Here is a 24,880-nt window from a genome sequence, read left to right as displayed (position 1 = left end):
AGCTACAGGTTCCCTGGCTCATAAATTGCAACTCCTGAATGAGTCTTTAATAATGACATGGATTTCAGTGAGCATTTGTGCCATTCGCAGGCCTGGACACCCGAGTTGAGGTCAGCTGTGGAGGGAGGGAGGTGCACAAGCCGCTGGGTTTGTGAGCGTGTGTGTGCATGTTCGTGTGTTTGTTCGTTTTTTTATTTCAAGAACGACTAAGGTCTTCACTCGATTGTATCTTAGGGCTATTTTAGCAAGAACTGCCTGCCCAAAAGAGGAGCGGTGCCTAGTCGGCAAGTCGGGGCTTATTTATAGCCATTACCACAGATGTACACTGCGTCTACACCACACGGATAATTGCAGGGTGCCCGTCGTTTCGCACAGCGTGTGTCCAAATATAGATAACACACACCTGGCACGGTCCTGAGCTGCAGCCTGGCCAAGAGGCGGGGCCTCAAGGGAATACCCCCATCTGAGGACCCGGAGAATCACACTCCAGCTGCACCTCACCACAGGGGCTGAGGACTTCGGCCAGCTGCTCAGCCCACGGAGGCTCTGCTCCCCAGCTCTAAAACGCATGGAATAACAACTTTCCTGTAAGTTTGTTGTGACAAGTAGAGAAAATATGATATGAGAATTGCCTTAAGAAACTCCACGTTCTCACACTGGGGTATCAGAGGCACAGGCAAGAACCAGCGAGCAGGTGGATGGAGGCGAAGATCAGATACGAGAAAGATGCGAGCACAGCCTCTTGCTGGGCCCCAGAGCGTTCTGGATGCTGGATCAGGAGGCGAGTGTTTCTGTCTTCTTCCCCTTCATATTCTGATGGCCTAGCATTTAATTTAATTAGTGTTTGTTGAGTGATTTCTTAGTCTATTCAGGCTGCTTTAGCAAAACACCATAGTCCGTGTAGCTTATAAAACACAGGAGCTTCTTTCCCACAGTTCTGGGGGCTGGAAGTCCAAGATCCAGGTACCAGCAGATACTGTTGGGGAGAGCCTTCTGGTTCTGGGACGGCGCGGTCCCTGAGTCCTCACCACGTCGAGGGGCCAGGCCGCTCTTGGGGCCTCTGTGTGAGGACACTGATCCCACTCGGGAGGTTCCACCTCCGTGACCTTGTCACTTCCCTAAGGCCCCAGCTCCTCACACCATCATTTTGGGGTTAGGGTTTTAACCCACATATTTTGGGGGGGTGCAAACAGCAAGACCAGAGCAAGCAATGTTTACTTCCCGTTTATCAGCATCTCCTTCTCTAGCAAATCCATTTCTCAGGGACCTGGGGGACTTCCCTTCAGCCCTTCTGCCCTTCTGCCCGCCTGCCTCTGAGTGTGGCCAACACTGGAGGGGTGGTGATGGTGCCTCGTCCCCTCAGGTGGCATCTCAGTCCTCTGAGTCCCAGTCCTGGCATCTCAGTCATCTGGGTCCCAGTCCTAGCATCTCAGGAGGGGACAATCTCACCCTGGGGAGGGGCCTCTCCTGAGAGAAGAAAAGGCCAGCACACTCCTCCTCCTTTTCTGACATTTCACGCTTGCTGTGCCCTACTTCTGTGATATAGAAATCCAGTTTTCTACAGTGCTGCGTCTGAGAAAGCCTGGATCTTTCAGCCACACTGCCCAGAGAGCAGAGTGTGACCCGGGACACAGACAGGCTCCTGATGGGGACAGAGCTTCGCCTTCTGCTGGGGACAGGAGACCCCTCCCCACCCTCCTCATAGGCCCCCATCTCCCTGAGCCATGCCTGCCCCTGCCCTTCCGGGATGTAGCTTCCAAAACTCCCTGGGTGAGGTGCACCTGCAGGAAGCCTGGAGCCAAGAAGGGACAAAAGACGGAGGGAGGCGGTGGGACCAGGCATGGGCCCCGCATTCTCCACCAGACACACCAGCTCTGGGGCAGACAGGCTCCTTCTTGCCAAAGTTCCTTGGGCTGACTTTCTATCATCGGCCATCAAGAGAATCCTGACTAAGACAAAGGAAGAGTCCAGCAATCTCATTTCCACAGCTCAAATTAGCAGCCTGTGAATGGAAAACACTTGGCCTCACCGAGGATGTCCCACAACATAGAAAAGAAGATCGAAATGCAAAGAGTGACATTCTAAAACCACGTGCCTTCAATCCTGTGGAACCCCAGGCCAGATCATTCATGGGTGAAGTTATGTTCTATACAGCAACAATCCCCAACTGTTTTGGCAACAGGGACCGGCTTTGTGGAAGACAATTTTTCCAAGAACGGTGGAGAGGGGGATAGTTTTGGGATGAAACTGCTCCGCCTCAGATCATCAGGCATAAGATTCTCATAATGAGGGTCCAGCCTAGATCCCTCGCGTGTGCAGGTCACAGTAGGGTTTGTATTCCTGTGAGAATCTAAGGCTGCGGCTCTGACAGGAGCTGGAGCTCAGGTGAGAATACTCACTGGCCGCCATTCACCGTGCCATGCGGCCCAGCTCCTCACCGGCCACGGACCCCGAGGCTGGGGTTCAGGACCCCTGTTATATTGCACAGAGCCAAAACTGACATTCGATTCAGGAAAATCAGTTTGGATATTTGAAAGAAATAAAATTATTCTTAAGATATTTTGTTCACTTCCATGCATTCCGTCTCAGAAAACAAATTTTCTGTTTTTTAGATATTATTTTAGAAATTATCCATGTATTTTAGAAATTATCCATCCCATGTATTTTAGAAATTATCCATCCAACAGGCCAAATATTCAGTTTTATGATTCAAAGGATGACAGCTCACCAGAAAGAGGCTTCACAGTTGCAGCCACAGCACAGGAAGGGGCAGGGGGTCACCCTCCATGCTCTCCCAAACCAGGGGGCGATGAGGCCAACAACAAAGGCGTCTGGTCCCCACAGAGCACGTGTGCACAGGCCGCAGAAGGGAGACTGGAAAATCTGGAGGCAGAAAACTCCCTTGAGGGCATCAGCCCCCATCAGCACTGCCTCTCATTCCCAAATCCTGAAAACCTGAACCTCAGAAAACAGCCCCACTTTAAAGAAAAGAGTTTTGTTCTTTATTTTTATTGATTGATGATTGATTGATTGAGATGGAGTCTGACTCTGTCACCCAGGCTGGAGTGCAGTGGTAACCTCCAACTCTTGGGTTCAAGTGAGCCTCCCACCTCAGCCTCCCAAGTAGCTGGTATTACAAGTGTGTCCCACCATGCCCGGATATATATATATATATATATATATATATATATATATATATATATGTATTTTTAGTAGAGACAAGGTTTCACCATATTGGTGAACAGGCTGGTCTCGAACTCCTGTCCTCAAGTGAGCCGCCCATCTCGGTCTCCCAAAGTGCTGGGATTACAAGTGTGAGCCACCATACCCAGCCTTGTTCCTTTTTTCTGCCTTTAGAATGTCTTTGTTCCTATTTATGGTTGTGCAGTTCTGTATTTAGAATTTAAACCTCAAGAAAATCACATCCACTTAGATGAATTAACTGTAATGTTTAAATGTGAACCTTCTGAAAATGTTGATTGTGAGGGTAACCTTGTTTAGAGAAATACAATTGTCACCTTCTTAATTTCCAAGAAGTTCAATAGATGTCTCTTTGAGGCCATGCTTGATCCACTAATTGATGAAATAGGTCGCTGACATTCAGAGGAAGCGCCTTCCTTCTAACATTTCATTAAGTCAGTTAAACACGTGTCCACAGAAAGCAGCAGCTCAGTATTGAGGAACCCTTTATCGACATGAATCAGCACAAATTCCCAATGGTTCCACCATTTCTGAATCATTTTCCAGGAAAGTAGGAAAATAAATGCTTAGGTTTCCTTTGCTTGTTTTTTTTTCTGCATAATTTTGACTTTATTTTATAGTCCTTAGTAAGTTTGCCTGCTACCTCTTTTGAGGCCAATATTAATGTAACTACACATCAATTTCTGAGTGAAGATTTCCCCAACTACACCATCTTACTCTTCCCCAGACACTCTCGCCATAGCAGCCACCAAAGTGTGGGCTTCTTCTCCCCAAACTTAGCACATTCTCTGTGATTAATAAAGGAGTTCTGAACTACCTGCCCAATGAATGGATTCAAGAGACATGAAGAACTTACTATTGTTAAGTATAATAGTTAACAGTGGCTCAGAACTAAACAGAAATATGTGGAATTGACAAAGCTAGGCTATATTTAGTAATTCTTTACCTCAGCTCAAAAATACATATGGTAGATAGACAGATAGAAAGATAGACAGATATTGATATAGGTAGATATAGATATACACACTTTAAAATATATATACTTTTAAATACATTTAAATTAATATTTATCAAGCATTTACTATGTCTCAGAGTACCAGCATGTCTTAATACTATAACTCTACATAGTGGGTAATAAATAAGACATGAGATGTCTGAAGTAGACTTTCACTTTTATGTGTGATAAAGTTGCTTCTAGTAGGACAACATTCTTACCCAGAACAAGCAACAATCCAGATAAAATACAGAGAGTGAGAGATGGAGAAAGAGTAATGAAAGAAAGAGAGAAAAACAGATAAGTGAATGGACATATAAGCTGATGGGCAGATGAATAGACAGATAGATGATGATGATGATAGGTTAGATAGACAGATTGATTGATAAAGAGATTGATGGTATATGAGTTACGTGATAGATAATAGACAGATGATAGAGTGATAGAAAGATAGATGATAGGTAAATAGATAATATATGATAAAGTGATAGAGTGATGATAGCGATGAAAGATAGACATAGATCAATGATGGAAATAGATCAATAGGTGATAGATAGATAGATAGATAGACAGGATACACAGACAGACAGATGATACACAAGAGAGCTGTGAGAGCAGCCAGTGGTTTGAGGCCCAGTCCTAGTGAGAATTGTGCTTCCTGAAGTGCGCACTCTCTCTGCACATCACTTTCTATCTCTGGGCTGTTGCCGATTTGTGGCTGGGTTGAAGGTAAGGAAGAGGAAAGAGTGCCGCTGTTGAGAAGCAGGGGAAACAGCAGAGCTTCCTGCAATACTGTGAAGCTGGAGAGATAAGAATTGGAGACTGGGCCTGACAATGCATCCAGGATTTGAAAGGCGAAGATCCTGAAGAGAGGGGAGGCTCAAAGATCAGAGCCCACTTCTCAGCACCAGGTTTCACCTCAAATCACTCCATGAGCAGAAGTCAAAAAGTGGTGAGAAAGCAAAGAGGAGCTACTGGTGGGTTTCTGGTGCTCTTGAGTTGGCGTTTAGGACCCCCAAGAAAGATGGGGCCATGTTAAACGAGGGAGACTCTCCATTTGCCAATGGTGTGTATTCTTTGGTGAGTTGTCTGTCCAGGCCTTTTGCCCATTTTTTTCATTGGGTTGTTTCTTTTCTCATTGTTGAGATTTAAGAGTTCTTCGGGCAGCCGTACTTTATTAGATGTATATTTGCAAGTATTTTCTTCCAGTCTGTGGCTTGCCTTCCCATTCTCCTGATCATGTCTTTTATAGAGCAGATATATTTAATTTTATTGATGTCTGGCTTATCAGTTACTTATTTCATCAATTGTGTCTTTCATGTTATATCTAAAAAGTCATTGCCATACACAAAGTCATCTAGATTTTCTCCTAGAATGTGTTTCTGAAAACATTAAAACACAAATAGAAATTCTAGAACTGAAAAATACAACTAATGAAGTTAAGAACTTGACAGTTTTCATAAAATTTCCTGTCTCTCCTTTCTCCCTAAGGCCAATATGACCCCCATGCTGTGGATCACATTCCCTTGCGTGGAATAATCCCAGCTCACACAGTGTCTGGAAAGGAAAACCTCAAAATTCATGGAATATCTGAAAAATAATCAAAAGGGCATGGACTCAGTAGTGGATCAAAACCAGCCCTGTGTTCAAGGCTGATCTCATGTCAACTAAAAAACTTAAAAGCAAGCTTTGAAATAATCAAACTGTTGGAAAAAAAAAAAAAACCCTTCACTGTATTACAGAGTAAAGCTCAAAAATATTTCTGGAATACAAAAATATCCAGCAACCAAGAAGTTGAACTTCACAATATCTGACATTCAATTAAACATACCAGAAAAACGCAACATATAATGAGAAAATTAATAGTAACATGCCCATAAAATTAGTAAACAAAGACAATAAAACAGTTATAACTATGTCCCATGCCCTCAAAAAGACATAGAATAGATTGAACATACTAAATAAAGACACAGAAGATATTAAAAAGACCCAAATCAAACTTTTTGAGATGAGAAATATAATGCCTGAGAATTTTTTAATGCACTGGTGGGATCGATAGCATGTTATTGCAGAAGAAAAGACTGACGATATCCAAGATAACCCTTGAGCTTAAAAATAGAAAATAAAAGTGTTTTTATTTTTTATTCATTCAGTGTTTTTTCTCTTACTATTTTATTTTATCAACTAATGAAAATAAATAAAAAATAAAATAGTAAGAGAAAAAAACACCGAATGAATGAAAAGAGCATTGAGGAAAACATGAAGCAGACAAATATACATGTAGTGTCCCCAAAGAAAGAAGTCAGACAAAAGAAAATAGTTGAAAAAATAATGTCCACATTTTTTCTAAATTTTCTGAAAAGTATGACTGTGCAGGCACAAGAGGCTCAACAAACATCAAGCTCAAGAAACATAAACAAAACTACACCAAGTCACATAATAATCAAGTTGCTTAAAGCCAGTGATTAAAGGAAACCTTAAAACAGGGCGAGAAAAAGAAACATAGTGTATGTATAGAGAAGCAAAGATAAGAATGACATCAGACTTCTCATCAATCAGAAATGATGCAAACAGGAAGACAGTGACACAGTATTTTTAAGTGCTCAAAGAAAAGACCGTCAACCTAGAATCCTATACCCAGCAAAAAAAAAAAAAAGAAAAAAAAAAGGTTCTTTCAAAAACGAAAGCGACGCAGCCCGGGTGGTATCAGTGGACACTTAGAAGCAGAAGGAAGGTGTCCCTGCCACACACACACCTCTGATCAGGGAATCTGGACTTCCAGCCCACCTGATCATGCTTCTGCAGTAATAACACAGCACCTCTTTCCTACGCCAGTATGTTGCCCATTAAAATATAATATATATAAGACCCAGAGTCTCTTAACATAATACCCAAAATGTCTAGGTTTCAATCAAAAATCACTCACTCTTACTTTATGCAAATAACTTCCTCTCCTAATCCACAAAGTCAACTAAAGCCAAACATAGGAGCTCCATCAACTTCCCATTATCCCAACTACCTTCTCTCCCTGAGGCCGACATCCCTGAGCTGTGGATCCCACTCCTTCATGGTGCTTAGGATGGGGATACGGTCAGTCCCTAACACCTATGTCCCCCACGACTGCAGCTCTGTTGCTCAATTGGGTCCTTTCCCATCATTATTGGAACATTTTTCAGTTCTCTTCTAAACTTAAAAACAACAAACAATAAAAATCCTTTCTCAGACCCACTTTCTCCTCCAGCTGCTGCTCTCTCTTTCACAGACAGTGTTCTTGAAAGAGTTCTGTATAGTCACATTTTTTCCATTTCTTCACTTTCCACTAACCCTATTCCAACCTCCCTTCCACTCATATCACATCACTAACCAAAATAGCTCTAAGCCACCAATGACCTCTGTGTCACCAAATCCACAGGACATTATCAGCTCTCAGGTTACCTGACCTCTCCCCGCTAGTTGGTCCACTTGACCCGCACCCCTTCCTGAAGCACGGTTCCCTCAGCCTCCGTCGTGCCACACTCTTCCCGTTTTCTTTCTCTGCCTGTTTTCTTCTTCCACCCTCGGCTGGCTCTGTCTCCTTCAGCCCACCATTAAGTATGGAAGTTGTTCCCACGCACTTCTCAATTCACTCTTCCTGTCTAATCCCCTGCTCCTTCCTAGGCGACCCAAACACATGCTGTGTAGGAATGGCTTTAATTACTCTCACCTCCCTGATGGCTTCCAGAGGGAGGCTGCACTCACCTTGAGCTGTCCTTCACAACTCCTTTTGAATGATAAAATGGAAACTTAAACTCAACAGGTCAAAAACTAAACTCAGGAGCCCACCTGATCTCTTTGTCCAGTATTTTATACCCATGAATAGCTCATGCCAGAAACCTTTGATACCTCCCTGAGGCCCACACAGCTTTAAAATTTTCCCTCCTAAATACCCCTCACAACTATGCACCTTGCTCAGCCTCCACTGCCACCCAACTCGTCCACACTTGACAGTGCCTCGTTCGGGTCCTGTGACAGCCTGCAGTCCCCCCACTCCCACTTATCCCCCAGGATAAGGCTGAGGCCCTGCACCCCCATACCCACACTCATCCCTAGGCTAAGGCTGAGGTCCTGTGCTCCCCACACCCATGCTTATCCCCCAGGCTAAGGCCCAAAAGAATGTCTCAGAGTGCAGATCAGAGCACATCACCCACACACCCCTGAAAGCCACTCGTGTTTTAACAAGCAGCAGACGTACCATGTGAAGCCCTGTGTGGCCTGGCCCCCACCCGAGTCTTCACGACACTCTGCATGTCAGTGGAGCTAAGCTCCTTGCTCCGCCAGCCCCCCGCCAGGCAAAGGCTCTTTCCCATCTTTCGGATTCCACGGTCCTGCTCCCTGTACAAACTTCAGCAGAAGCCCTGATATTTCCGATGCCTTTTCTGACCCCAGTCAAGGTAAGGCTCCCCTGTGGCAGATTCGCTAAGAGCTGGGTTTCTCTCCTGCAGAGCCCTCCTTTATGTCTGCAGCGTGGTTCATGGCAGGGATGTCTGGCCAGCCTGTGTCACCCACTGGACCATGAGCACTGGGGGTTCCTCTGACCAGGGAGGTCCCAGGACTTCATTCAAAGCCCAGCACACAAAATACACTAAAAATACTTGCTTACTAAACAAACCAACCAAATAAACTAGCTAACTTGCCTCCTGTAATCGCAACAAGACATTTAGTGGTGATAAAACCGATATTCTTCCCAAACAGTAAGGGAATTAGATTGCTTGGAAGTTGGGCATTACTCAGCATCTCTATAATACGGTGCAAAGTTTTCCATATTTTGTTAATCAAAACATATCCTAGGAGACCTGGCAGCAAGCCATGGCTACGTGCCTGGCAGATATCATACGAGCATCTGCTTGCATGATACCCCTGGTATCCATCCACGGGGACATAGGGGGTGCCATGACTACACACCGGGGCCTGAGGAACACAAAGCTCAGCTCGGGGTGGTCAGAAGTTTCCTCTCCGACCAGCAAGGTTCGTCTGGACGTGGTACGGATGGAAATGTTCTCAGTTCCCATTGAGTCCACAAAGACCTAATGCACACAAGGAGAGGAAAGTACGAGACTTCGGTCATTTATCATGTGTCTAGGTAACCACAATTTCCTACATCTTTATAAAATTCAGGGTTATAATGTCATTCTTAATGCAATCCTCCTGGCTGTGTTCTAAAGCTGTGAAAACTGCCGGTCTGCTGAGTTAGCACTGCAAGACAGGAGGCCTTTCTCCTGAAGTATCCGGCCCAGGTGACCGAAAGTTTGTGCCTCGATGACGACTGGTCTAGATTTGCACATTCGCTCTGACTGAAACAGTGCCATGCACGTGGTAGAAGCTCAATAAATACATTTTCGTTCAGTGGGAAGGCATGGCTTTCATCCTGTAGCGACTGTTGATGGGTTTCTATCTTCAGAGGCGGTGGCATGTGGCCTCCAGCTATTGGGGAGTTTATCTCCAAATGGCATTCTGTAATCACACCAAGGCTGGGCCAGGCTCCGTCTCGCCAAATTGCCCTGAGCCCGTTGTCAAGGGCACTGGCGCTGGGCCTAGTTTTCTGTTTGCTAATCTGTTGTTGAAGTTTCGTGCCCCATGGAAAATCTCTTCACCTACCGGCGACCCCTGGCTTCCTCATCTGTAAGGTGAGCGTGGGATTAGATGATCCTCTCTAAGTTCCAATATGCTATCGTTTCAATCCTGAATGATTCTGCTGGGGAAGGGAGCCTTAACGCACACGAACAGGGCGACCAGCTGCCCGGCTCAGAACGGGATCCAGGAAACGGGACCCAGAGGGCACCGAGCTGTCCCCAGGGAGGATTCCGTTCTGAAAGAGCTTGAAGGCTTAGCAATCTCAAACAATGCAATCAAGCCGTGTGTTCATAAGAAGAGCGCTTGTAATAAAACAAACATAGATGTCAGGCGTAACAGCCATTCACTGTCAGGGGCCACCCTGTCTTGTGATGAGCAGGAGGTGAATCGCGTGCTCCAGGGCTCCAGAGCGGGCCAGGAGGGCAGAGACCAAGATAAGGTGGATGCCAGCCCCAGAGACATCCCAGACCTGGGCAGAGCAGAGGAAATCATCACCCCCAACCGCTCACTTCACCCTGCAAATGTGGAAATCAGGCCCAGACAGGTTTAAAAACCAAAACCAAAAAGCAGGGGTCACATTGCATTTAAAGGGTTTGGACTAAAATTCAAATATCTCAATGTCTAAGCTTTGTGATGTTGCCTCCAGGAGAGGAAGGGGATGCAGAAAGCCAGGTGCAGGCCCAGGTGGGGCCAGAGCCCAGGTGCAGGCCCAGGTGGAGGCCCAGGTAGGGCCAGAGTCCAGTTCTGCATGTGACCGAGCCAGATCCCCCCTCAGGTAGCTGATACTCCCAACTTCTGCACTGCCAGTCAGGCTCAGTGTGAGGCTGGTGGGGACACATCCAAAACCAGTTTCTCAGGTCAAAAGCGTTTTAAACACATGGAAGTCAGAAATGGTCACAAGATCCAGTGTCCCGTCATTAATATTTCTCTTCACCGTTGTGTCCTGGAGGCCTCATTCCTGGGTAAACATGGACTGGAATAGGAGGATCCTGGGACTGGAAGGAGACAGTATCTGCCCATAGCTGGGAGCTCAGTTAGGGCAAGGCTGCAAACACCACCACAAATAGCAGCAGCAACTGTTTCCCCAGGAGGCCAGATTCTGTGCTACCTGATGTCAAGAGCGTGCAAAGAGTTCACCCACGACTGGTCCTGGTGCGAGCGAACCTTCAGTTTGGCCGTGTTGGCAGCTGCACCTGCCCCATATGGACCTCGCACAGCAGGGTCCTGGCTGACTCAGCCAGCAGGAGGACACGGGCGAAGGAAGCTTTCTTCTCAGGGCTCAGCGCAGGTCAGGGCTAACACTCACTGCCTTCCTCCTGCAGTGAAGCTTTTGGACTCCCCTCTGGTTTAGAAGGACAGCCATCAGCACCGAGGAGCCAGTCCTTCTTCGGGGTCTGCACTCAGCCCCCAGCCCCTTCGGCGCTGGTTGGTGCCACGCGGTTGCCACGACCAAGCCTGCGTCCTCGCCAGCCGCACTCACTAGCTGTGTGACATCGCACGAGGCACTAAATAAATGAAAGGGGGTGAAAATGGAGGAGCTAGACAAAGGCGTCTCTGAGATCTGGCTCTTCCCCAAATCCCACGATCCTGCTACAATTAGGAACCATACAACTTGTCACCCAAGCTGGGACCATGTGAGAATGAAATGATTAATAAACACTGCAGGACAACAGGCATGCACCTACAGCCACCCGAATTATTAATATAATCAGCAGCATCAACGCAACTAATGCCCAGGTGCGGAAGTCGTTGATATTGTACATTTTGCAGAACTATGTGCATTTAGGAGATATTCCATACAAAATGAAATATTGAAAGGCAGTTGCTCCCTCCGATTATATTTTTTTCTCCAAAAGACCATTATGTTTCCTTCTAGATCAATTAACAGCTGAGTAAAGATTCAGGTTTTGCCTGTTTTCCCCAAGAGCGCTGTACTTGATTATTTTCTTCTGTAGGCATGCAGTGTTTTCACAGAATCGCCTCACTAACCGTGGGCTTCTCATTGCCACTTTCCTTTAAACATTTCATATCAGAGACTTCGCCACTGGCAAAGGACCCTGAGAAAAAATGCACGGATAATACATCAGAGGTTAAACTATCCTAAGTTAATAGAGAAGTTTTTTACATAAAATTTTAATTTTGCTGAATTATATATAAAATGCACAGGCTTGTGCTTATGGCCTAAGAGTACTCAGTTCTTCATAAATTAAAAGATGAACTTCTTGAGTTAAATTAAGAAATGATTTCAGAAACTTGAGCAAATCATTTTCAAAAGCATAAATAAATGACAGTCGATTTCTACACCTGGAGAGGCAGAAACTGTCTCATTCTTTTTTTATTGTTAAAAACTGTTCCTGGGAACTGACAGATAATACACACTCAATAAATATGTATATATGTGTGTGTGTGTGTGTATATATATATATATATATATATATATATATATATATATATATTTGAGACAGGGTCTCGCTCATGTCACCCAGGCTGGAATGCAATGGTGGAATCTCGGCTCACTGTGCCCTCTGCCTCCTATGTTCAAGCAGTTCTTCAGCCTCAGCCTCCCAAGTAGCTGGGATAATAGTCATGCACCACCACACAGTTAATTTTTTTTTTTTTTTTTTTTTTTTTAGACAGAGTCTTGCTCTGTCACCTAGGCTGGAGTGCAGTGGTGCAATCTCGGCTCACTGCAACCTCCACCTCCTGGGTTCAAGCGATTCTCCTGCCTCAGCCTCCTGAGTAGCTGGGATTATAGGTGCGTGCCACCATGCTCGGCTAATCTTTGTATTTTTAGTAGAGATGGGGTTTCACCATATTGGTCAGGCTGGTCTCGAACTCCTGACCTCGTGATCCACCCACCTCGGCCTCCCAAAATACTGGGATTACAGTGCCCGGCCACTTTTCCTATTTTTAGTACAGAGGGGGTTTCGCTATGTTGGCCAGGCTGGTCTGGAACTCCTGACCTCAAGTGATCTGCCTGCCTCAGCCTCTCAAAGTGCTGGGATTACAGGCGTGCCCATCCAATATTTCTATATGTGGATGTTTCCAAGAAAATAAAAAACTGAGTTAAGAGATGGGGGTGAAGTCAGGAATGAAACCTGTGTTAATACTGTAAAAAGTAGAGGTAAGCATCAACGATTACCTTTTTGGATGTACAAATGAAACGATGTTAATTTCTTGAAAATCAACAATATATAAGCATGTATAATCATATGACTCAAATCATCTTGTTTTTTAAATTCACTGTTACACATTATTATCATTTGCACATGATCAAATACTATTTCTTTAGATTAAAGCTCAAACTTTTGGTCTCAGGATCCCTATGCACCCTTAAAAATTATTGATTTTTTTTAAAAACTTGTATTTAGGTAGGTTATATCTACTTATATTGACCACATTAGAGATTTTATGTTTTATAATATTTAGTTATTAACTCATTTTGAAATAATAATAATGATTCCGTTATAGGTTAACACAAATAACTTTTTTAAGAAACTATTTTTTAAAGAAAAAATAAGCAGAGTGAAAGTCTTTTATATTTTTTGCAAATCTCTTTAATGTCTGGCTTCAGAAAAGATGGCTGGATAGGTACTTTTGCATTTAATCTGCTGTGATTCCATTTTGGATTGAAATACATGAAGAAAACCTGTGTCAAGCAGCTGTGTAGTTGAAGAAGAGAGAATAATTTTAGTAGTCTTTCTAGATAATTGTGAATAGCATTTTTCACTACACTAAAAATCTAATTTCTTAAAGATTCGTCGCAATCTGGAAGCTGAGATTGCACTAGTGAACTTTGCACACTGTTACATTAAAATATCTTCACCCCTCTTGCACTTTGAAGGGATCTTTTACCATTTGTGATTTTGTAACATCATGCATCGGTCATTTGGAAAATAGCAGTTTGGAGTCACGCAGATATTCCAAATTTCGTTATACCGCTGTGGATTACACACACATTGTTAATACAGCCACGGTCTCATCCGTATGATCAAAATAGTTTTCGCCTCCTGGATTGTATACTAGGGTGTTAGGGGTGACGAGGCGTCTCTGCAACAAACTTTTGAGAAGCCGCCCTCCGGCCTTGGGAAGCCTCGCCGGTGAGCTAGCGACTCTCAGCCACTAGAGGGAGCGCCACACCGTCAGAACGGTCTTCATCCTTCTATGGGAAAAACCTAGAGATGGCTGTTCCTTTAAGAAGAAATTCAGAAGCATTTTACAGAAGAGAGAAGAACATTTAAAATGTAAATAATATTATACCAATAATCTTTTGCAGTGTTTAACAAAAAGTTATATTAATCCTAATTTGGCTGTAGCTAGTCATAGTAATGGTATCCAACCAACAACATACGTATAGGTAACGGCAAGCTAGTTATTTACAGCAATGCTTACGATGAAAATAAGTTTTGAAAACCTGAAAAGGGGTGGATGAAAAGAGAGACGACTATAAATGTATTTATTACCACTGAACTGTACACTTAAAATGGTAAAGATGATAAATTATGTAAATATATTTTATCTCAATAAAAATATTAAAAGATACAGATAAAGACAGAGATATCTGTCTACAGATTATCTACCTCCACAGAATATATTATATATATCTGCACATCGTGATGGTTAATTTTTATGTGTCAGCTTGGCTAGGCCACTGTACCAAAATCTTTGATTATCATTATTCTTGACATTGTCATGAAGGCATTTTTAGGTGTGATTAGCATTTTCATCCATGGGCTTTGGGTCAAAAAAATTGCCCTCCACAGTGTGGATGGCCTCACACACTCAGCTGAAGGCCTTCAGACAAAAAGCCAGACCTCCCAGGATTCTGCCAGGGGCCGGCTTGAAGACTCAATGGCAACTCTTCCCTGGGTCTCCAGCCCACCCAGCACCTCCATAATTACATGACCTATTCCTTAAGATAAATCTCCTTTCATGTTGGGTTTTGTGTTTTACATCCTGTTGGTCCTGTTTTTCTGGAGAATCCTGACATGCACACAAACATGCATGCACACACACACAAATACACAACACACACACACACATGCATGCACGCACACGTGAATACACAACACACACAAACATGCAGCATGCACACACGAATACACAACACACAAACATGCATGCACGCACACATGAATACACAACACACACAAACATGCATGCATGCATACGTGAATACACAGCACACAAATATCCATGCATGCACACACAAACACAAAACACACAACCATGCATGCACACACATGAATACACAACACACACGCATGCAGGCACACACAAATACACAGCACAAACATGCATGCATGTACACATGAATATGCCACACGAACATGCATGCATGCACACACAAATACACAACACACAAACTTGAATGCATGCACTCAAATACACAACATACATACACATGCATGGACACACAAATACACTATACACACAAACTTGCATGCATGCACAGACAAATACACAACACACACACAAACATGCATGCATGCACACATGAATATACAACACACACAATCATGCATGCAAGCACACATGAATAAACAACAGAAACATGCATGCACACATACATGAATACACAACACACACAAATACACCACACACATACACACACAAGAACTGAAGACTATCAGCTTGAAAAAGAAGGAAATAATAAAATCCCGCAAAATGAATATGACAACAATCTTCTTCTTGACAGTCTCTGTGAGTCGCAAAAAATATTTTCAAGTGACAGCCTGACTTGGGAGTCAGAAATGAAACCTGGCTGAAAGAAGGGGAGGAATCCAGTCAGTGAGCTCCCCAGGGACCCCAAAGAGGCATTCCCTGAGGGCGAGGATGCAGCTGGGTGCAAAGCTCAAATCTCCATGCAGCCCCCAGCATCACCAGGAGAACCCCAAACCCTGAGCCACTTATGGGAGTCCCAGGCTGATGCTTTCCCACCACACCAGATGCCTGGAGAGGTCAATGTAAATATAACCTGGAAAAGCTACCTTATTGAAGAGGAAAATTTATTCCTACAACTTAATTTTAATGATTTATTTTGTTTGACCCAATATATCCAAAAGATTACCATTTCAACTACATCACACATAAAATTACTAATAAAATCTTACTTTCGTCACACTAAACCTATGAACGTGGTGTGTATTTTACACTCACAGCGCATGTTGATTCTGAGGAGCCTCATTTCAAATGCCGCAAGTCTCCCTGTGCCCAGCCAGTGGCTCAGCCCGGGAACTGAACCTGGGGGGGTCCTTTCTAAGGCAGAACCATAAGCCAAAGTTCAACTCCTGGGAGTGGGATTAAGCCTGAGCAAGACAGGTTTAGCAGAGCCAGGAAATAGACAGTGACCAGATCCACATGGGGGAAGGGAGCAGGCCAGGAAACCTCAGCGAGTGAGACATCATCTTTTAAAACACGGACCAAAAACAAGAGCAGAGAACAGTCGGTGAAATTATAAGAGCGTCATGTCCCCACCCTCCTTCTAGAGGTTCAGGAAAGTTAAATTCTTAACCTTATAAGCACTTTTATACAAATGAGCAACAGAAACATCGAGGTTACATTCCATAAACAGTCCCATATGGAGAGAAGGAGAAATAAACTAACTCTACAGGTGGAATTGAAAATGGGACAAATTCAATTCTAGTAAAGGATAAAATTGCAAGGAATCAACCAGATGTGGATACAATTGCGAGGAATCAACCAGATGTGGATACAATTGCGAGGAATCAACCAGATGTGGATAAGAATTGCGAGGAATCAACCAGATGTGGATACAATTGCGAGGAATCAACCAGATGTGGATACAATTGCGAGGAATCAACCAGATGTGGATACAATTGCAAGGAATCAACCAGATGTGGATACAATTGCAAGGAATCAACCAGATGTGGATACAATTGCGAGGAATCAACCAGATGTGGATACAATTGCGAGGAATCAACCAGATGTGGATAAGAATTGCGAGGAATCAACCAGATGTGGATACAATTGCGAGGAATCAACCAGATGTGGATACAATTGCGAGGAATCAACCAGATGTGGATAAGAATTGCGAGGAATCAACCAGATGTGGATACAATTGCGAGGAATCAACCAGATGTGGATACAATTGCGAGGAATCAACCAGATGTGGATACAATTGCGAGGAATCAACCAGATGTGGATACAATTGCAAGGAATCAACCAGATGTGGATACAATTGCGAGGAATCAACCAGATGTGGATACAATTGCGAGGAATCAACCAGATGTGGATAAGAATTGCGAGGAATCAACCAGATGTGGATACAATTGCGAGGAATCAACCAGATGTGGATACAATTGCGAGGAATCAACCAGATGTGGATACAATTGCGAGGAATCAACCAGATGTGGATAAGAATTGCGAGGAATCAACCAGATGTGGATACAATTGCGAGGAATCAACCAGATGTGAATACAATTGCGAGGAATCAACCAGATGTGGATACAATTGCGAGGAATCAACCAGATGTGGATACAATTGCGAGGAATCAACCAGATGTGGATAAGAATTGCGAGGAATCAACCAGATGTGGATACAATTGCGAGGAATCAACCAGATGTGGATACAATTGCGAGGAATCAACCAGATGTGGATACAATTGCGAGGAATCAACCAGATGTGGATACAATTGCGAGGAATCAACCAGATGTGGATAAGAATTGCGAGGAATCAACCAGATGTGGATACAATTGCGAGGAATCAACCAGATGTGGATACAATTGCGAGGAATCAACCAGATGTGGATACAATTGCGAGGAATCAACCAGATGTGGATACAATTGCGAGGAATCAACCAGATGTGGATAAGAATTGCGAGGAATCAACCAGATGTGGATAAGAATTGCGAGGAATCAACCAGATGTGGATACAATTGCGAGGAATCAACCAGATGTGGATACAATTGCAAGGAATCAACCAGATGTGGATACAATTGCAAGGAATCGACCAGATGTGGATAAGAATTGCGAGGAATCAACCAGATGTGGATACAATTGCGAGGAATCAACCAGATGTGGATAAGAATTGCGAGGAATCAACCAGATGTGGATACAATTGCGAGGAATCAACCAGATGTGGATACAATTGCGAGGAATCAACCAGATGTGGATACAATTGCAAGGAATCAACCAGATGTGGATACAATTGCGAGGAATCAACCAGATGTGGATACAATTGCGAGGAATCAACCAGATGTGGATACAATTGCAAGGAATCAACCAGATGTGGATACAATTGCAAGGAATCAACCAGATGTGGATAAGAATTGCGAGGAATCAACCAGATGTGGATACAATTGCGAGGAATCAACCAGATGTGGATACAATTGCGAGGAATCAACCAGATGTGGATAAGAATTGCGAGGAATCAACCAGATGTGGATACAATTGCGAGGAATCAACCAGATGTGGATACAATTGCGAGGAATCAACCAGATGTGGATACAATTGCAAGGAATCAACCAGATGTGGATACAATTGCAAGGAATCAACCAGATGTGGATAAGAATTGCGAGGAATCAACCAGATGTGGATACAATTGCGAGGAATCAACCAGATGTGGATACAATTGCAAGGAATCAACCAGATGTGGATACAATTGCAAGGAATCGACCAGATGTGGATAAGAATTGCGAGGAATCAACCAGATGTGGATACAATTGCGAGGAATCAACCAGATGTGGATAAGAATTGCGAGGAATCAACCAGATGTGGATACAATTGCGAGGAATCAACCAGATGTGGATACAATTGCAAGGAATCAACCAGATGTGGATACAATTGCAAGGAATCAACCAGATGTGGATAAGAATTGCGAGGAATCAACCAGATGTGGATACAATTGCGAGGAATCAACCAGATGTGGATAAGAATTGCGAGGAATCAACCAGATGTGGATACAGTTGCGAGGAATCAACCAGATGTGGATACAATTGCAAGGAATCAACCAGATGTGGATACAATTGCAAGGAATCAACCAGATGTGGATAAGAATTGCGAGGAATCAACCAGATGTGGATACAATTGCGAGGAATCAACCAGATGTGGATAAGAATTGCGAGGAATCAACCAGATGTGGATACAATTGCGAGGAATCAACCAGATGTGGATAAGAATTGCGAGGAATCAACCAGATGTGGATACAATTGCGAGGAATCAACCAGATGTGGATACAATTGCAAGGAATCAACCAGATGTGGATACAATTGCAAGGAATCAACCAGATGTGGATAAGAATTGCGAGGAATCAACCAGATGTGGATAAAAGCACGATTTCATCGAATGCGTTGCCTTCTGAGAGGGATGGGAAACCAACTTCTTATACTAAAAAGTGGGTAAATAGAAAGGAAAAATCAAGTTCTTTTTTCCAGCCTCCTGAATGTAAATGGTACCACTGGGTAACCAAGTGTAGGTGAGGAGTGTGTCTCCTTATAAAACTATCCCAGCCAACATTTGAAAACAGGGTGAGGAGATAGTAGCACCTTCTCAGACTCCTTTTCTGTTTCCTCCATTAAATTCTCAAATTCAGTTTTTTTCTTTCTTAAACATTTCTGAACTATATAAGGTTTATTTTTGACATTCACTATATAGATGTGTGTTTTTTAACAACAGCTACTGGGAATTTGAATAACACTTAGGCCCTTTTGAACTATCATCCACAGGTATTTGTCCCTTGCTAATTGACAGGCATTTCTAACCCTAGTGCCTGTGTTATTTTATTTTCGTTTCCATAACTCTGTAATGGAGATTCTATTATTATTGTGATGTTATACATGAAGAGATGGAGGCTTTGAGAGGCTGGGCACGGTGGTTCACACTTGTACTTCCAGCACTTTGGGAGACTGAGGCGGGCCAATCGCTTGAGCTCAGGGGTTCGAGACTAGCCTGGGCAACATGCTGAGATGCTGTCTGTACAAAAATACAAAAATTAGCCAGGGGTGGTGGTGAACACCTGTGGTCCCACCTACCTGGGAGGCTGAGGTGGGAGAATCACTTGAACCCAGGAGGAAGACAAGGCTGCGGTGAGCCAAGATCGCCCCACTGCATTCTAGCCTGGGCAACAGAGTGAGACCATATCTCATAAATAAATATGTAGATTTTCAGGGTCATGTGTGCTATATGAGCAAGCCTGGAGTCCCATCAAAGGATCTCAGCCTCAGAAGTGTGAGCTTCTTGCCACCTTCTTGCAGGAATGTCTGCTGGGAAGTGAATTCTACCCCCGCCCCCAGGTCATGGTGAAGCCCTAACTCCAGTGTGGCTGTGTAAGGAGATAGGGCCTACAAATGGGGTAATTTAGGCTAAAGGAGGCCCTGAGGATAGAGCCCTTGTGTGGTAGGATGGTGTCCTTGCAGGAGGGAGACAACACAACAGAAGGTGGCTGTCTGCAAGCTGGGAAGAGAGCCCTCCTCAGGCACCGAGTCAGCCAGAATCTGGATCTGGGACTTGCAGCCTCCAGAACTGTGAGCGATAAATGCCTGCTGTTGAAGCCGCCCGGTCTGGGTGCTTCGCTACCACAGCCGTGCTGACTCGTGCAACACTCACAGCAAAGCTTGTTTGAGTCTTGTGACCTACAGCCTTAAATTGCTATTTAACTATTACAGGTGAGTGCTCTTGCACCCACATCTGTGTTTCAGACCCCCAGCCCCCGGAGCAGGGAGTAAGCCCTGTGTTTCTTTTGACCCCCGACAGTCTACTCCAGCGCAGTGCTGTCAGCAGACGTGGTGGGAGGTGGACTGCTGCGTGAGGTCGTGTTTCCAGAATGTACAACGCTGAGTGTTGAGCACGTACTCAAGTCCTGTGTGTTCCAACTTAGGGGAGAGTCTTCAGTGCCGCCTGCTCCCTCCCCTGTGTCTCCACCATGCCCAGCTGTGACTATGGCCCCTAAGAAGGCTGCACTGTGGCTGGACGCATGCAGAGGGCTTTTGGTGGCTTTTAGTCTCCCCCATAGGCCATTGCTAGAAGTTTTGCTTCTTGGCCCCAAATGTTTATCTGCCAGAGATAAATCATAATAATGCTATAGAGCACGTGATGCATCCCTGTGAAATACGAGAACAGCAAATGCTGAAGAGGGCTATTGGCCACCGATGATCCCAACTCTACATAAAGGTACATTCACAAAATTCATGGAAAGTTCAAAAGAAAGTTGGGCGAAAGTTTAAGACTTTCATGAGACCCTAATCAGACACTCACAATGGCCCACATCGATGGCAATCTTCCTCACTCACAGGACATGTTTATTTTGGAAACATAAGAAAATGTGTTTCTGGGCATGCAGGCGAAGTGAGGGACAGCTCTAGGGAAGGAGCCAGGAAGCCACAGCCTCCAGCAGAAGCTGCCCGGCTGCATGCAGCCCTCGTGCCAGAATGGCTTTGATGTTTTTTAAAGGGTTGTAAAAACAAAACCACATAAAAACAAGACTATTTGACAAACACTGATAGGCCCACAGAACCTAAAATATTTACTAAGTGGTTCTTCTCAAAAAGTTTGCAAACCCCTGGTCTAGATCACCCAAGTTACAGGGTGACTTTTTTTTTCCATTTTATGTGCAAAAAAGTTTAATTAAAATAGCAGCTTGGGCCATGCACGGTGGCTCACGTCTGTAATCCCAACACTTTGGGAGGCCAAGCTGGGTGGATCACCTGAGGTCAGGAGTTTGAGGCCAGCCTGGCCAACATGGCAAAACCCCGTCTCCACTAAAAATACAAAAATTAGCCAGCCGTGGTAGCACATGCCTGTAGTCCCAGCTACACAGGAGGCTGAGGCAGGAGAATCACTTGAACCCGGGAGGCGGAGGTTGCAGTGAGCTGAGATTGTACCACTGCATTCTAGCCTGGCGACAGAGCGAGACTCTAAAAAAAAAAAAAAAAATAGCAGCGTGTTTGCCTCAGGCAAAGCAGATACTTAGGAGGGACGGGAGTGTGTGGTAGGAGTGCCCGTGCAAGTTACAGTCCCTGACGAGCCCCCCAGCCCACTGACTAGTCACTTGGAAAGTGACATTCCTAAACTGGCTACAGAGTGACTCCGCTGTGGGATGCCTCTGGCCTGTCTGATAAACGGCTTTCCTTCTGCCAGTCTGCTTTGAGATCTGTAGACAGGTTTCAAACATGGCTCTAAAGCCCTGCAGTAACCCTGCAGCTTGACAAGGAAAGTTTGCTATGCAATGAAGCAAAGTTTCAAATCACACGAGTGTGTGTTGGCTCAGCTCAGTGCCACGCTTCCACCCTCACAGAGCACGCAGTATGAAGCCACAGGAACCCCCCCATCCACCTCACAAAAGCAAGGCCCTTCGCAAAATAGGGTTTTAAACCGATGAAGTCATAATGTCATAGATGAACTTACACTGGAAAGTCTAAACAGAAATGTGTAGAGCAGATGCTTCCAAAACATTTGAAAATGTGAGGAAAGACTGCAGTTTTCACTAAGCTAATACGTATAAAAATATAATTTGAGGTTTTCCAAAAGGCTCAAAGCTCCTATTGGTCGGTGGAATCCACAAGGCTCACTCGTTATAGTGACTTTTTTTTTTTTTTTTGAGACCGTTTCACTCTGTCGCCCAGGCTGGAGTGCAGTGGTGCAATCACAGCTCACTGCAACCTCCATCTCCCGGGTTCAAGCGATTCTCCGGCCTCTGCCTCCCAAGTAGCTGGGATTACAGGCATGCCCCACCATACCCAGCTAATTTTTTGTACTTTTAGTAAAGACCGGGTTTCGCCATGTTGGCCAGACTGGTCTCGAACTCCTGGCCTCTAGGAATCCACCTGTCTCAGCCTCCCAAAGTGCTGGGAATGCAGGTGTGGGCCACCACATCCCCGTCTATAGTGACAACTAACTCATCAGGCTTGAATGTACATAGGACACCACGGTAGGCTCCCATGAAGGGGGGCCTGCAGGGTGTCCTATGATTAACACAATCGCGATATGATTTCCTTCATCATACGACATGCATTATGTTTGAAAATAAAAGTGCATTTCAGTTCTCTAGCAAGCATGTATTGTGTGTGTGCAATTGCACACACATTAAATAGAATACAATGTGCTGAAAAATTCTTTACATCCCCAATTTGGTTTTGATAGCTGCGATGGAATGTAAAGTAGTTTGAAATTTCTCTAATCCAATATCCTGAACGTGCTCTTCACATTTGGCCCCGAGACGTCATGTTTCCCGCTCACCAGCAGATGGTGGTGTTGGACGCGGTACTGGCCTTCGACCTGCGGTTCTTGTTTATGCGGAAATTTTGGAGACCCTGGAGCCGCGGTCTGAATCACATCACCTCAGAGCAGGAGGCCCGTATTGAGAATTGTGTTGTACCGTCTTCTTTTACGGTGAGAATCCAGACCCAGAAATGGCCTCCTGTCACTCGGCCTCTCTGAGAACAGCTCCCGATGCCGCCCTCTCCTCGGCTCTGACCCAGCCCGGCCGCCTCTCCCTCCTGGCCCGTGGCCCTGGGAAGGCCGCAAGCCTCCCTCCTCCTCCCTGCAGAGGCTCCATCCCTGCCCAGCTCCCGCGGGCCCGAGGCCCCTGCTGCTCCCCTGCAGCCCAGGCCCGCTCCGCCCTATGGCCCCGTCGCTTCTCAAAGCCCCCAGAGCGTCCTCTCCCCGGGCTGCGTCCGATCCAGCCTCAAGCACAGCACCCTTCACGCTCCCCTTCCTAGCATAGTTACGACTTGTAATCATTCTGAGTAATTGCTTACATAACCTCATCATCAATCAAAACTGATGATGAAAAGCATTCAATTTTCTGAAACATTGATCAACATGCATTCGTCATTATGCTAATTCACCCATTTACTATTCATTATGCTAATTCACCCATTTACTATTCATTATGCTAATTCACCCACTTACTATTCAGTTGGTTTTTAGACCAACCCACTCAACCTCCAGCTCCCGAGGTCAGGAACCATTTCTGTCCTTCCCATTCTTGACTCCTCCGTGCTTCTGTGGCTGGTGAATCAGCTGCGTCCGGGCCGAGGGCTCAAACGACAGCGGCTTCACCCTCAAACCACAGCGGCTTCACCCTCCAGGAGCCCCTCCCCTTCAGTGAACAGGATGGACGCGGGTAGCCATCGCTGGCAGGTGTGCAGGAGCCCAGCCTCTTTCTGACCAGTGGCTTTGCTGTTGGAGCGTGAGGGCGTTCGCAGTGACTTGCAGGATGGCTAGAGGGGGTCGGCCAGCTGCACATCCCACTGTAACCAGGCTGCTGTCCACGGCTACAGCGGCAGAAAGAACTGTGAACGTGAGCTGAGCCGGGCACTGCACGGCTGTGGAGAGGGGAAGTGGCACCGGCAACCCCCGCAGCAGAGGCCTCAGTGCCCAGCAGGTCGGGGGAGTTGTCAGATGGGAGGAGCAGCGGAGCGCGAGGAAAGGCAGCTCCTCCTGAGGGCCGGCTGGGCCCACACGTGGTTTGCTTTGCGTTTTAAACATTAGAAGAGCGACTCCTTTGTCCCAGCCCCGGCTGCTGCGCAGCAACAGGAATGCCTAGCAACAGAAACCCCGACATCTCACAACTGTTGGGTGTGACTTAAAGCGGAGGCCGGGGCAGACAGAGGGAGGCAGGGAGGCTGGGGCCAGTGTTCCCAGGTCACTCGTGGTCCCTGCTCCTGTGCCTTGTGGAAGGCAGGCCTCTCTGCTGCCACTTCTTGGCTGCCCCAAGGGCAAGCACATGCACAGGCTCCTCTGTTTCAAGGGTTTATGGGGAAATGGAGAAAGGGAGAGGGGAGCAGTTAGGAAGAAGACTGTCTGGTCCTGTCCCTCAGCAGTCATGATGCTGTGGTCACTGGGGCCTCCACTCTTTCTCAAGGAAAGTTCTCAGCACATTGCTGTCTTCCAGGGGCCTGGCCAGGATCTGCCTCTGTGGCCTCACTCTTCTTCTGGGTCCTGCCCCCGTTGGGAAGGCAGAGCCTCCGCCCTGGGCTCAGGCTGGCTGCTTTGATTCCACCCTCCTGGGACCTGCAGGCCTCCCATGGGATGCCTCCTCCAACCTTGGCCATGATCAGTGCCGACGCCCAGCACTGCCTCAGCAGGAGTACAGAGCCCATGGACACCAGGTGCA

At 45.5% G+C, this 24,880-nt stretch overlaps 1 protein-coding gene across 4 annotated transcripts in view; it reads right to left on the bottom strand.

Moving 5' to 3' along the window:
- MYOM2 (myomesin 2) overlaps positions 1-24,880 on the bottom strand; it is a 178,365-nt gene that overhangs the window by 105,637 nt on the left and 47,848 nt on the right. The window contains exons 1-2 of one of the 4 annotated variants that reach the window (XM_008959672.6): positions 23,674-24,234; positions 9,137-9,258 (exon numbers count right to left, since the gene is read on the bottom strand). The gene's annotated coding sequence lies outside the window, so the exon portion shown is untranslated. Of the gene's footprint in view, positions 1-9,136; positions 9,259-23,673; positions 24,235-24,880 lie in introns of those variants that run through there. The other 3 variants (XM_034965560.3, XM_063606634.1, XM_034965559.3) reach the window with 3 other exon arrangements.

This window comes from Pan paniscus, chromosome 7 (genome assembly GCF_029289425.2).
Source record: "Pan paniscus chromosome 7, NHGRI_mPanPan1-v2.0_pri, whole genome shotgun sequence".
NCBI classification, from domain to species: Eukaryota; Metazoa; Chordata; class Mammalia; order Primates; family Hominidae; genus Pan; species Pan paniscus.
The sequence above is the reverse complement of the archived record's forward strand: the minus strand, read 5'-3'. Positions and strand labels throughout refer to the sequence as shown.